General features: G+C 43.8%; 1 pseudogene; it reads right to left on the bottom strand.

Moving 5' to 3' along the window:
* LOC111967803 (synaptopodin 2-like protein) overlaps positions 1-1,939 on the bottom strand; it is a 10,519-nt pseudogene extending 8,580 nt beyond the window's left edge.
* Between the last annotated feature and the right edge of the window lie 12,659 nt (positions 1,940-14,598).

Genomic DNA, 14,598 nt, shown 5'->3' with positions numbered 1-14,598 from the left:
CCTCCCATACACACACACACACACACACACACACACACACACACACACACACAACACACACACACACACACACACACACCACACACACACACACACACAACACACACACACACACCACACACACAACACACACACACACACACACACACACACACACACACACACACACACACACAACACACCACAGCCACTGTGGGGAACCAAACTGAGAGAGAGGGTATTAGACAGATGCACCCCACCCTCCCCTTCCATACACACATTGCAGGCCCAGGGCAGAGGGCACGCCTCACATTCACCATGTGTTCCCCATACACCCCAAAATAAACCCCAGCAATTGAACCAGCCACATTTCTAGACGGACCCACAGAGCAGCTAACCAGGGATGTAGCCTTTTAACACACTTTATATGGTGAATGTCGAAGCTACTTTTCAAAACCGCCTTTCAACTCTACCGGTCAACAACACCAGACAGTGTGTGTGTGTGTGTGTGTGTGTGTGTGTGTGGTGTGTGTGTGTGTGTGTGTGTGTGTGTGTGTGTGTGTGTGTGTGTGTGTGTGTGTGTGTGTGTGTGTGTGTGTGTGTGTGTGTGTGTGTATGTGGAGGGCAGACGTGCCTCAGATAAGCCCAGCTAGGAGTAGAGAGGTCCGTAGGATCAGAATAGCTCATTTAAGAGGAGCTGGAGCAGGCCATGGAAAAAAAAAGGCCTCTCTCTCTCACACACCACTACAGATAAAACTAGAGGTGACCTTGTCTGGCAATGGCAACAGAACAGTGACTAGCTGCTCATCATGACCTTGTTCAGCTGAAAGGTGTGATGGAGAAAAAGCCTGCATTTCATGTATCTCTCCCATGGCCCCCCCTGGTTTATAGAATAGAATAAAATAGAACCCAGTACGAACATCTATGCCAAGCAGAGTCAGGTCATGGCCCATCTTTTCACAATATCTTTTCTGATTAGATGAAATGCATGCTGCCCTGTCAACACCAATGTGTCTGCGTGTGTGTGTGTGTGTGTTTCTGTGTGTCCACTTAGAGAGCATGCCCTCAATTCCTGTGCTCGTGTCTTACTAGCATACAACACTGACAGAGACAACATAATAATTCCGATCACACACCATCTCAAACACACACACACACATTAATACATAGAGATGAAACACACTTAAACACCAAGAAAGGTCATAGATCATGTGTCCATTAGGGTCAGCCCATGATCCACAGTCCCTAAAATCCAATCACCATGACAACCAAACAGACTTTTTAGGAAGGGTTACACAGCTAAGTAATGAAAATGATGCCTTACAGAACTTGCCCAGCAGCTCAACGTGCTTTACGTTACATGGGGGGGAAGGGGGAACTTCCCGGCTTCTACCAATGTGTAGCACCCACCTGGCTGATGCCACAGCAGTCATTTTGTGCCAGAGGGTTCAGTTATCGTACCAGTAATGACCAGGCAGGCAGCGCACGACATGGAGAGGGCAGAACTCTGACGGCCTGAGACCACCATCTACATACACCCGCTGTTCCCTAGCCCTCTCCTGCAACTGTTACTCCATGATCTGCCCCCGTGCTCCACTCTTTTCCACACATACTCGTACCATTCTGTCCCCACAGCCCAGCGTATAACAGACACACAACCTGCTGTTCCACCTACCCCACTCTATCACACACACAAGTCGTACCTTGGACACCTGCAGTGGTGTTTGGTGCTCTGCTCCTCCTTGCAGTCTGAAGCCCCATGGAGCCCCTCCTGAGAGAGTGACCACCACCTCCTCTGCTACCATCACTACTCAATAACACACACACACTAAACAACACTGCACACAGAGTGTATGTCTCTCTGGTTCTTCCGACTGCTCTGTGTATGTGCTGTCTCTCTGGTCTGACATACTTCCTCTGTGACCCAGCCCACTCCACCCAGAGAGAGGGGGGGTTGAGAGGGTAGGGGGTAGAGAGAAAGAAAGAGAGAGAGAGAGAGAGAGAGAGAGAGAGAGAGAGAGAGAGAGGAACTGGTTTCCTCTGCTAACAGTGGAATGCTGTGTCGGCTGTCAGGGGGGGCACAGGGGGTGAGAGTGTGGGTGTGTGTGTGTGTGTGTTGTGTGTGTGTGTGTGTGTGTGTGTGTGTGTGTGTGTGTGTGTGTGTGTGTGTGTGTGTGTGTGTGTGTGGTGTGTGTGTGTGTGTGTGTGTGTGTGTTGTGTGTGTGTTTGTGGTGGTGTCGGTGGTGTGTGTGTGTTTTATATCCTCCACACGTGTCATGTCACTCTGCAGGATGCTGATAGATCCTCCCAAAATAACCCCCTGACCCCATCACACATACTGCCCTGACCCCCAAACCAGCCGTCTCCGAGGCTTTGTGTCCAACTGCCCTGAGTGAAGAGGACAGAGTGGAAAGGAGAGGGTGAGGGGTATTTTAAGAGCAGAACATAGGCCTACATATTGTGGTCCACATTCCACATTCACAGTGAGCTAAGGCCAGCCTGTCATAGCGGGTCAGTGTTGCTAGGGGGCGCTATTATACTGCTGTTATGATAACACCAGAGATTTGTGTCTAAAGCGATACCAGTTTTGGTAATACAGTAGTCTACTGATCATATTTTTTGACCGACACGTCAGCAACTCGTGGCCACATTAAACTGGCCACACGTTTTTCGGATTTGAAAACCTGCGGTAAAATGCTATGTGATTAACCAGGTTTCCATCCAAACTTTCTATGCGAGTAAATGCATGTCGGATGAAACAAATGTAATGACAGGCCAGGCCTGATGGAAACAGAAAAATGTTCGGTAAACTTTCAAAATGTCGACAAAACAATACGCTAGACAAGGTGGAATCTTTTTGTGTCGGTAATACGAATTATGCGAGAAATGTCGGTGGATATAATAACAATCATATCGAATTAAACTTGGAGTGACACGATGACGTGTGGTCCTCGCACTACGACTTGTCAGGAAATCATGCTGATTATGATGAACTTCACAGGGTGGTGAAAGTGCAAGTTGATGAGCATGATGCTCCTTTCCAATAAATATCGAGGGTCTTATTCTGGTGACATGATCATCGATGCTGGGCTGCCGTTTGGCAAATAAAAAGAATCTCATCATGTAGACTATACTGTACAGTACGTGTATCTGCGCGCTGTTGGCTAGAGCGCACGTGCCAATACCTGAGTGTGCAGACATTTTTTTGTGGGAAAACCATCAGTGGAGTTGAAAATGCGATGGAAACCCATTTAACTTGTATTTTGTATTCAGTACATGGGAATTTAACTGCAAAATGTATTTTTATGTGCACTACGTATTCACGCACATTCTTTAATCTGCAACAAGTCAATTTGATGGAAACATCTCTGTGGGAAAATGCGCATATTGTTTTAATGAGGAGTTTAGAATATTCGCATGAAAATCTGTCGCCAATTGGATGGAAACCTAGCTATAGATACAAATCAATCTTTTTTGCATTGCGTTCCTTTCATGTCCCATCTGGTGTTCATGAAATAGAACTGGATTTTTTATATCAAATCCCAACGGTATATTTGAACAGGGGCGCAACTTTCACTGGGGACCGGGAGACATGTCCCCCTACATTCTGGAATTGCATTTGTCCCCCCCCCCCCCCCACCCCAGTTTTATCATTGGAATGTGTTGTGTTTTTTTTAACAAGGCAACAATGTGCTTTAGGACCATGCGGACGCCTCAGATCGACCGGGTAGGTTGTTTGAGGTGATTATCTGACTGGATAAAAAATTATTATAATAATGTCCCTCCCACTTCTAAAACCAAAGTTGCACCAATGTATTTGAAAGCCAGTCATATTAGACTACATAACAGCCATGCATTAAAATGAATGCATAAAAAAGAACAAAAATGTGGAATAATAAAATGTATTACTATTATTCCCATGATACCTTTAAAACATGAACAATTGAACTTATGTATCTTTATATTATTATTTACTTTACGAATATTAGGCCTTCCTCTTTAGACTTCCCTCATGTTAAAATATCACATTTGACAGCTTTAGAGATTTCACATACTGCAATTTGTCACGATCGTCGTAACATTGTGGAAGAGAGGAGGACCAAGGCGCAGCGTGATAACAATACATCTTCTTTTATTTGAAGACGAAAACGAAACGAACACTGACAAACTATACAAAACAACAAACGACCGTGAAGCTATAAAACGAAAGTGCAGACACAAGCAACTAACGTAAAGACATAGACAATACAAAACACATACATCCCCCATGTCACACCCTGACCTAACTAAAATAATAAAGAAAACAAAGATAACAAAGGCCAGGGCGTGACACAATTGTTCTGTTCTTTTGTGATGAAATCACTTAGATTCTCTGTTTGATTGTGCAATATCTAGAATAGGATACTACACTCTTTTTGCTTAGCCGAAATAGTGGAACTGGCAGTGATCCAAATGTATTGCGGTAGTAACACTTCAGTGTCCGCACATAGCTTTTCTTCCTCTATCAGGCTCATTCTTTTATTTTATATTTAGTTTTTCAGTTTTTTATTAATTCCATATACTAACTTATACATGCGAACAACAACTTACAGACTCACACAATCAATGACTACATCCCTAGTGCCTGCATTATTGTTTGCCACTTGGCCTTAAATTGTATCGATTTCTTTTTCTCGGTCGCCCATGCTATTTCAATAATAAATTATTCGATTTTTCCATTGTGTTAGTGATGATGGATTGATTCATTTCCACGTTTTTGGTCCCCCCAAAAATAAAGAGAATCATCCTCATATTTATGCCATGTCTTGAAATATGCAGACAAACAGATTGAAATATACTGATCAAAAATATAAATTCAACAATTTCTAAGATTTTACTAAATTACAGTTCATATGAGGAAATCAGTCAATTTAAATAAATTCATTAGGCCCTAATCTGTGGATTTCACATGACGGAATACAGAATGCATTTTTTGGTCAGAGATAGGCCTACCTTAAAAGAAAAGTAGGGGCATGGATCAGAAAACCAGTCAGTATCTGGTGTTACCACCATTTGCCTCATCCAGCGCGACACATCTTCGCATAGAGTTGATCAGGGTGATGATTGTGGCCTGTGGAACGTTGTCCCACTCCTCTTCAATGGCTGTGCAAAGTTGCTGGATATTGGCAGGAACTGGAACACGCTGTCGTACACGTCAATCCAGAGCATCCCAAACATGCTCAATGGGTGACATGTCCGGTGAGTATACAGGCCATGGAACAACAGGGACATTTTCAGCTTCCAGGAATTGTGTACAGATCTTGCGACATGGGGCTGTGCATTATCATGCTGAAACATGAGGTGATGGCGGTGGATGAATTGAAGGACAACGGGCCTCAGGATCTCGTCACGGTATTTCTGTGCATTCAAACTGCCATCGATAAAATGCAATTGTGTTCGTTGTCTGTACCTTATGCCTGCCCATACCATAACCCCACTGCCACCATATGGCACTCTGTTCACAACGTTGACGTCAGCAAACCGCTCGCTGCTTCCCTTCCTCCATCAGACTCATTCTTGATCTACACAAGCAATGAGAGCACATGTTTGATTCTACAGTCAAAACCAGGTAAAAGAAAAATCTACTTTAGCTGGGGAGCAGCAATTGTCTCTGTGGTCAAAGAAGGGCACTTATCGTTACCGTCCTGTGCAGTTCCTCTAATAATGTGACAGAGGGCAGTGCAGGTCAGATGAGGAGCGTATTGTCTAGCACTGCCACTCTCTCCGCCACACCTCCATTAGGAGAATTGGGTTAAGGTTAGGAAAATGGTTAGGGCTAGCTAAAATGCAAAGAAAATTGTCCCTGAAGCGACTCGAACATATCTAGCTACAACCAAGCCTGCCATGAGTACAGCAGCGGTAGAAAAAGTACCCAAATGTCATTTGAGTAAAAGTAAAGATACCTCAAAAGAAAATGACTCAAGTAAAAATGAAAGTCACCCAGTAAAATCTTACTTGAGTAAAATGTTAAAAGTATTTGGTTTTAAATATACTTAAGTATCAAAAGTAAATGTAATTGCTCAAATATACTTAAGTATCAAAAGTAAAGTATAAATCATTTCAAATTCCTTATATTAAGCAAACCAATCGGCACCATTTTCTTGTTTTTTAAATTTATTTACGGATAGCCAGGGGCACGCTCCAACACTCAGACATCATTTACAAACGAAGCACGTGTTTAGTGAGTCTGCCAGATCAGAGGCAGTAGGGATGACCAGGGTTGTAGTACTTTAAAGTATTTTTTACTTAAGTACTTTACACCACTGGAGAACAGTCTTGCTTTCCACTAATGTGATTCTGAGCTCATCACTCTTGGTCCTCAGCAGATGTCTGTCCAGCATACTCATTTAGCACCATGTCCAGATTTTTTTTGTGTTATTACATACAGCTGAAATAACTTTTGGATATCAGAGCGGCGGTAACTCACCAGCACCACGACCAGGAATGTGACTTTCCCGAATTGGATCCTTTGTTTGTACCCCCCAGGGCAATTGAACTTATTGCAGAGGCTGCTCCAAAACACTAGCGGCGGAGAAGAGGTATTCGGAGTGGACTTCTAGTCCAACTCAGGAGGTGTGAACACCATCCACCGCTTCCAAGCATTTTACTTGCAAATGTTCAGTCTCTGAATAATAAAGTAGACGAGCTCAAGGCGAAGATCTCCTTCCAGAGAGACATCAGGGATTGTAACATACTCTGTTTCTCGTAAACATGGCTCTCTCGGGATATACTGTCCCCGTCCATACAGCCAGCTGAGTTCTCAGTACATCGCACAGACAGTAATAAAGAACTCTCTGGGAAGAGGAAAGCCGGGGGTGTATGTTTCATGATGAACTACTCATGGTGATTGTGATAACACAGAAACTCAAGTCCTTTTGTTCACCCGACCTAGAATACCTCACAATCAAATGCCGACCGTATTACCTCCCAAGAGAATTCTCTTTGATTATAGTCACAGCCGTGTATATTCCCCCTCAAGCCGATACCACGACGGCCCTCATAGAACTACACCGGACTTTATGCAAACTGGAAACCACATATCCTGAGGCAGAATTTATTGTAGCTGGTGATTTTAACAAAGTAAATTTGAGGAATAGCGCTACCGAAGTTCTACCAAACACATTGACTGTAGTACTCGCTAGTTAGTTAGTTAGTTTACTGTAGTAAACTAAGCATTTGTGTTTAATGAGTCTGCCAGATCAGAAGCAGTAGGGATGACCAGGGATGTTCTCTTGATAAGTGCGTGAATTAGACAAATGTACTGTCCTGCTAACCATTCAAAATGTAACGAGTACAGGGAAAATGTCAGGGAAAATGTAAGGAGTAAAAAGTACATTATTTCTTTAGGAATGTAGTGGAGTTAAAGTAAAAGTAGTCAAAAATATTAATAGTAAAGTACAGATACCCCCAAAAACTACATAAGTAAGTTAGTACTTTAAAGTATTTTTACTTAATTACTTTACACCACGGTGTATAGGACATATTGTACCCACTGTGACTATTAAAACCTACACAAACCAGAAACCGTGGATAGATGGCAGCATTCGCACAAAACTGAAAGCGCGAACCATCTCATTAATATGGCCAAATACAAACTGTGTAGTTATTCCCTCCATAAGGCAACAGGCAAACCGTTAGTAAGGAGACAAAGTGGAGTTGCAATTCAATGGCTCAGACACGAGACATATGTGGAAGGGTCTACAGTCAACCACGGACTACAAAGGGAAAACCAGCCATGTCACGGATACCGGCGTCTTGCTTCCAGACAAGCTAAACACCTTCTTTGCCTGCTTTGAGGATAACACAGTGCCACCGACGCGGCCGGCTACCAAGGACTGTGGGCTCAGCTTCTCTGTTGCCAACGTGAGTAAGACATTTAAGCGTGTTAACCCTTGCAAGGCTACCGGCTCAGACGTCCTCAGAGCATGCGCAGACCAGATGGCTGGAGTGTTTACTGACATATTCAATCTCTCCCTATTCCAGTCTGCTGTCCCCACTTGCTTCAAGATGTCCACCATTGTTCCTGTACCCAATAAAGCAAAGGTAACTGAACTAAATGAGTGCTACAAGCCCGTAGCACTCACTTCTGTCATTATGAAGTGCTTTGAGAGGCTAGTTAAGGATCATATCACTACCTTACCTGACACCCTAGACCCATTTCAATTTGCTTACCGCCCCAATAGCTCCACAGATGATGTAATCGCCATCGCACTGCACACTGCCCTATCCCATTTGAACAAGAGAAATACATATCATCAAAGACATAAACCACACAAGCCCCGGCCTGTTCACCCTGAAATCATCCAGAAGGCGAGGTCAGTACAGGTGCATCAAAGCTGGGACCGAGAGACTGAAAAACAGCTTTTATCTCAAGCCATCAGACTGTTATATAGCCATCACTAGCTGGCTTCCACCAAGTTACGCAACCCTGCACCTTAGAGGCTGCTGCCCTATATACATAGACTTGGAATCACTGGCCACTTTAATAATGGAACACAAGGCAATTGAATAATGTTTACATACTGCTTTAATCATCTCATATGTATATACTGTATTCTATTCTACTGTATTTTAGTCAATGCCATTCCGACATTGCTCGATCTAATATTTATATATTTCTTAATTCCATTATTTTACTTTTAGATTTGTGTGTATTGTTGTGAATTATTAGATACTATTGCACAGGGGGTCCCTATTGTAAACTGGATCTCTTTCCTCCATTGGAAAAGCCTATAAGATTGTCCAACTTCAGCTACTCCAAGCTGTCCTAATTTAGCTACCTACAGTATGATTGGTAAAGTGGGACAACAACAAAAAATGGGCAACTTTATTATGTATTAGATTACAATTTGGGACAGTGTATTATTTGACAGTTTTATAACCTTAACATCAAAAAAAGAAAAAAATCTATGTCACTGATCTTACCATGTGCTTTGCGGGGTGAGCTTCCTGTTTAAGGCTTGCTCTGCCCTCTCTATGATGTAACACCAGTTATGTGATTTTGGTCATGTGGTTTCTCTGCAAGGGCTTAGTAACAATAGTTTAGATTTTCTCTTGTCAGACCAAGAAATAAACACCCCAGGATATCTTTTTTTGAAGTTGTATAGCCATCTCTCTGTAAAGTTGTCAAGAAAGGAATATATACAGATGGGTCCATGAATGTACCTGATGTAGGCCCCAAATACGCCAAGCTCGGTTAGACAGGGGCTGAGTTTGGGTGGCCTCCGCACTCTCAGGAGGAAGTTGTGAACAGGCCGGGCTGAACCTTGTCCATCAGAATATAAACCAGCCATACTCAACTGGCGGACTGCAGTCCGGATCTACAACCAGAACAGGGTCAATACCAATTTATTTACAAATGTTTACTTTGTCAGTTTTTCAATATAATGCTGTTGAGAGCTGCAATAATAGAATGCACAAGGTGCAATTACGAAATTTGGCAGTGCATGGGCAGTGGTCGTTTACTGACAGATGTGAAGGTTGCTAAATTAGGCTAACTAGCTATCTAAATCTTATTATGGCCAGATTATGTGCCCATGGGGGCCCCAATTGATTTTGTTGAGTCACTCAGGTATTATACACACATAAGACATGACAACATGTGGAGAATTTCAGGAGATTAGCTTTAAAATTGCAAAAAGTTATCTCCGCCTCATGGCAAAATGTGTAGAATTGCAAGAAATTATCTTAAAAACAGAAACATTTTCTTTCCACCAACAACAGGGGTGTGAACAATTTGGGGTTGAGAGGTGGGGGTTTGTTACTATGACGATAAGTTACAATATCCATCCGGACCTTTTCCACCTAGGACCTTCTCCAATAGTAGTTGAGTAGGCTACCCCTGATATAGGCCATCCTCTCAGTGCTCTGCTTCACACCCTCCACTAGTAACTGACAGATCTCAGCTACAAAGATGTTGTCGCCTACAGGAGAGGAATTCATCAGCAGAGCTTGACTGAGGGCACATTCAAGCGGAACAATTTTGTCTAGTCAGTGACCATCATTGGTCACCGCCTTTTAAAGTGTGAACTTTACAAAAACCATGTGGTGAAAGGTCATGCAGTTTTTTGATGAAGTTGCCTTCAAGTCTCTGCAGATGCTGCTCACCTACTTCTTTGTGTGGTTTTCCGGCAGACAAGACACTTTGTTGTACAGTTGAAGTCGGAGGTTTACATACACCTTAGCCAAATACATTTAAAATCCGTTTTTCACAATTCCTGACATTTAATCCTATTAAAGATTCCCTGTCTTAGGTCAGTTAGGATCACCACTTTATTGTAAGAATGTGAAATGTCTGAATAATAGTAGAGATAATGATTTATTTCAGCTTTTATTTCTTTCATCACATTACCAGTGGGTCAGAAGTTTACATACACTCAATTAGTATTTGGCAGCATTGCCTTTAAATTGTTTAAATTGTTCAAATGTTTCGGGTAGCCTTCCACAAGCTTCACACAATAAGTTGGGTGAATTTTGGCCCATTCCTCCTGACAGAGCTGGTGTAACTGAGTCAGGTTTGTAGGCCTCCTGGCTCACACACACACTTTTTCAGTTCTGCCCACAAATCTTCCATAGGATTGAGGTCAGGGCTTTGTGATGGCCACTCCAATACCTTGACTTTGTTGTCCTTAAGCCATATTGCAACAACTTTGGAAGTATGCTTGGGATTATTGTCCATTTGGAAGACCCATTTGCGACCAAGCTTTAACTTCCTGACTGATGTCTTGAGATGTTGCTTCAATATATCCACATAATTTTCTTTGCTCATGATGCCATCTATTTTGTGAAGTGCACCAGTCCCTCCTGCAGCAAAGCACCCCCACAACATGATGCTGCCACCACAATGCTTCATGGTTTAGATGGTGTTATTCAGCTTGAAAGCTTCCCCCTTTTTCCTCCAAACATAACGATGGTCATTATGGCCAAACAGTTCTATTTTTGTTTCATCAGACCAGAGGACATTTCTCCAAAAAGTACGATCTTTGTCCTCATGTGCAGTTGCAAACCGTAGTCTGGCTTTTTAATGGCGGTTTGGAGCAGTGGCTTCTTCCTTGCTGAGTGGCCTTTCAGGTTATGTCGATATAGGACTCGTTTTACTGTGGATATAGATACTTTTGTACCTGTTTCCTCCAGCATCTTCACAAGGTCCTTTGCTGTTGTTCTGGGATTGATTTGCACTTTTCGCACCAAAGTATGTTCATCTCGAGGAGACAGAGCACGTCTCCTTCCTGAGCGGTATGACGGCTGCGTGGTCCCATGGTGTTTATACTTGCGTACTATTGTTTGTACAGATGAACGTTGTACCTTCAGGCGTTTGGAAATTGCTCCCAAGGATGAACCAGACATGTGGAGGTCTACAATATTTTTTCTGAGGTCTTGGCTGATTTCTTTTGATTTCCCCATGATGTCAAGCAAAGAGGCACTGAGTTTGAAAGTAGGCCTTGAAATACATCCACAGGTATAGCTACAATTGACTCAAATTATGTCAATTAGCCTGTCATAAACTTCTAAAGCCATGACATCATTTTCTGGAATTTTCCAAGCTGTTTAAAGGCACAGTCAACTTAGTGTATGTAAACTTCTGACCCACTGGAATTGTGATACAGTGAATTATAAGTGAAATAATCTGTCTGTAAACAATTGTTGGAAAAATTACTTGTGTCATGCACAAAGTAGAAAACTATAGTATGTTAACAAGAAATTTGTGGAGTGGTTGAAAAATAAGTTTTAATGACTCCAACCTAAGTGTATGTAAACTTCCGACTTCAACTTTATATTTCTGCATATATACCACTATCCCCAACACACCCCACCACCCCTTCCCACTACTTTGGCCCTAACAGATCATACACCAAGCCGTCGACCTGAGAGGATGGAATCCCTTCTCTCAAACCCCCTGTAGTTCTTCTGCACTCAAATCTCTGACACCCGAAAAGCTATCTGCTGCTACTAGCAATTCAATCTTCTGGGATTTCCTTTCCATCTGTGCGGTACAATTAATGACCATAGTAATAAACGCCAAAAACCCAACCTTACTAAAGCACAAACTGTTCAAGTCACTCTGTACTGGTCTACTACTCATAGGGATCATCTCAGGCTCCCTCACCCTTTGCCCACCATCCTGTACTTTCCTCACTGACTCAGCATATGACACTTTGCACTGCTCTCACCCTTGAAACTTCAACCTGTCTCACTCGCACATTTCTGATCCCCAGCAACATGGCCACCCCCACAATTAAAACACTCCACGTTTTCCACCGAAACTACACATTCCTTTGTCCCATGCCATCCTGCACACTTCGTACACCTCGGAATCTCCCTCCTACATACTGATGCAACATGACCATACACTTGGAACCTGAAACACCGTAGTTGGTTCGGAACAAAAGCTCTTACGGGATAACTGATATACTCTAGCATGACATTATCTAGCAAACACTGCATCTAAACACTGAGGATCCTCAACTTCAGTCGATCCACCTCTCAGGGATTATCGCCATGGCTGTGTACATTCCGCCCCAAGCCGACACCAAAAAGGCTCTCAAAGATCTTCATTGGACCCTTAACAAACTGGAGACTGCATTCCTGGAGGCAGTGATCATTGTTGCAGGGTACTTTAACAAAAGTAATTTGAGAACCGTGCTCCCAAATGATTGCCAACACATCGACTGTCTAACTCATGGACATTCTACTCTTGACCACTGCTAGACGACTTTTCGTCACGGGTATAAGGCCCCCTTCTGTCCATGACTCTATCTTGCTTCTCCCGCCTATAAAACAAAAACTCAAGATGGATGTTCCGGTGGTCAGATCTGCACAGCGTTGGTCCGATCAATCAGAATTCACGCTCCAAGACTGTTGATCACATGGACTGGAATGTTCCATGGCGCCTCTGGAGATAATATCAATGAATACGTTGACTCAGTCACCTGATTCATAAAACAAATGCATAGATGACGTGATACCGATGCCTTTAAAAAATGTTCCCAAATCAAAAACCATGGATTGATAGCAGCCTTGTAGGAAAACTGACCGGGAACAATAGTTTGGTTAAACAGTATTAATACAACCTACGCAGATCGATCAAGATGGCGAAACACGTATAGGGACAAAGTGGAGGAGCAATTTAGCGGGTTGGACACAAGACGTATGTGGTTCCTAACGATCACGGATTACAAAAAGAAAGCCAGCCACATTGCTGTCACCAACGCCACCCTACTGGAGGAGATAAACACGTTTTTATCACGATTCGAGTACAATGACCCTGAGCTGGCGAGGAGAGCCACCAATGACAACGCGGGTTACACACTCACAGTCTCCACAGTGGACGTATGTCCTTCAAGTCATTCAAACGTGTTAACCCTCGTAAGGCTGCCGGCCAAGACGGCATCCCTAGCCGTGCCCTCAGAGCATGTGCAGACCAGCTGGCTATTGTGTTCTTGAACATTTAAAAATGTTCCCTAGCTCAGGCCACTATACCCACCTGCTTCAAGATGTCCATTATCATACCTGTGCCAAAGAAAGGGAAAGTAACTGAACTGAATGACTACCGACCAGTAGCACTCACTTCCGTCATCATGAAGTGCTTCGAGAGGCTATTCAAAGACCATATGACCTCCTCCCTCCCCGACACACTCGATCCTCTCCAATTCGCCTACCGCCCTGGCAGATCCACGGACGACGCAATCGCTATTGCACTGCACACTTCCCTTACCTACCTGGACAAAAGGAATGCATATATGCGGATGCTGTTTATCGACTACAGCTCGGCCTTCAATACCATAGTTTAATATATGCTCATTACAAAGCTCACGGCCCTGGGTCTGAACTCCTCCCTTATGCAACTGGGTCCTGGACTTCCTGATGGGCGTCCCCCAGGTGGTGAAGATAGGCAACATTAACTCCTTGACACTGATTCTCAACACAGGTGCCCCACAATGGTGCCTCCCCAGTCACCTCCTGTATTCCCTGTATACCCAGGGCTGCATGGCCTCACACAGTTCCAACTCCATCATCAGAGAAGCTGAAATGGTTTAACCACACGGACATCGTGGTGAAGAAGGCACGACAGCGACTCTTCAACTTCCGGAGGATGAAGAAATTTGGCCTGTCCCCGAGGGCCCTCACAGTGTCTACAGGAACACCATTGAGAGCATACTGTCAGGCTGCATCACAGCCTGGTACGGCAACTCCATTGCCGTGGACTGCAAGCGCTTCAGAGGGTGATACGTGCAGCCGAACGCACCATTGGGTGCACACTGCCTGCCCTACAGGACACCTACAACACCAGGTGCTGCAGGAAGCCCAAGATCTTCAGGGACCCCAGCCACGCCCTGTTCTTCCCACTTCAATAATTCAGGCGCGGGCAGTACAGGAGCTTCCTGGACAAAACTGTAAGACTGGCCAATAGTTTCTACCCTCAGACCATCAGGCTGCCAAATAGCCAGCTACCTGCTCCCCACTCCCCCTATGTACATTTCCCCCCACACCCCCTCAACTGTCACTTACCTTACATGCTGCTCCCCCTATGGACATTTCCCCCCACACCCCCTCAACTGTCACTTACCTTACATGCTGCTC

This window comes from Salvelinus sp. IW2-2015, linkage group LG8 (genome assembly GCF_002910315.2).
Source record: "Salvelinus sp. IW2-2015 linkage group LG8, ASM291031v2, whole genome shotgun sequence".
NCBI classification, from domain to species: Eukaryota; Metazoa; Chordata; class Actinopteri; order Salmoniformes; family Salmonidae; genus Salvelinus; species Salvelinus sp. IW2-2015.
This window is presented reverse-complemented; position numbering and strand designations above follow the sequence as displayed.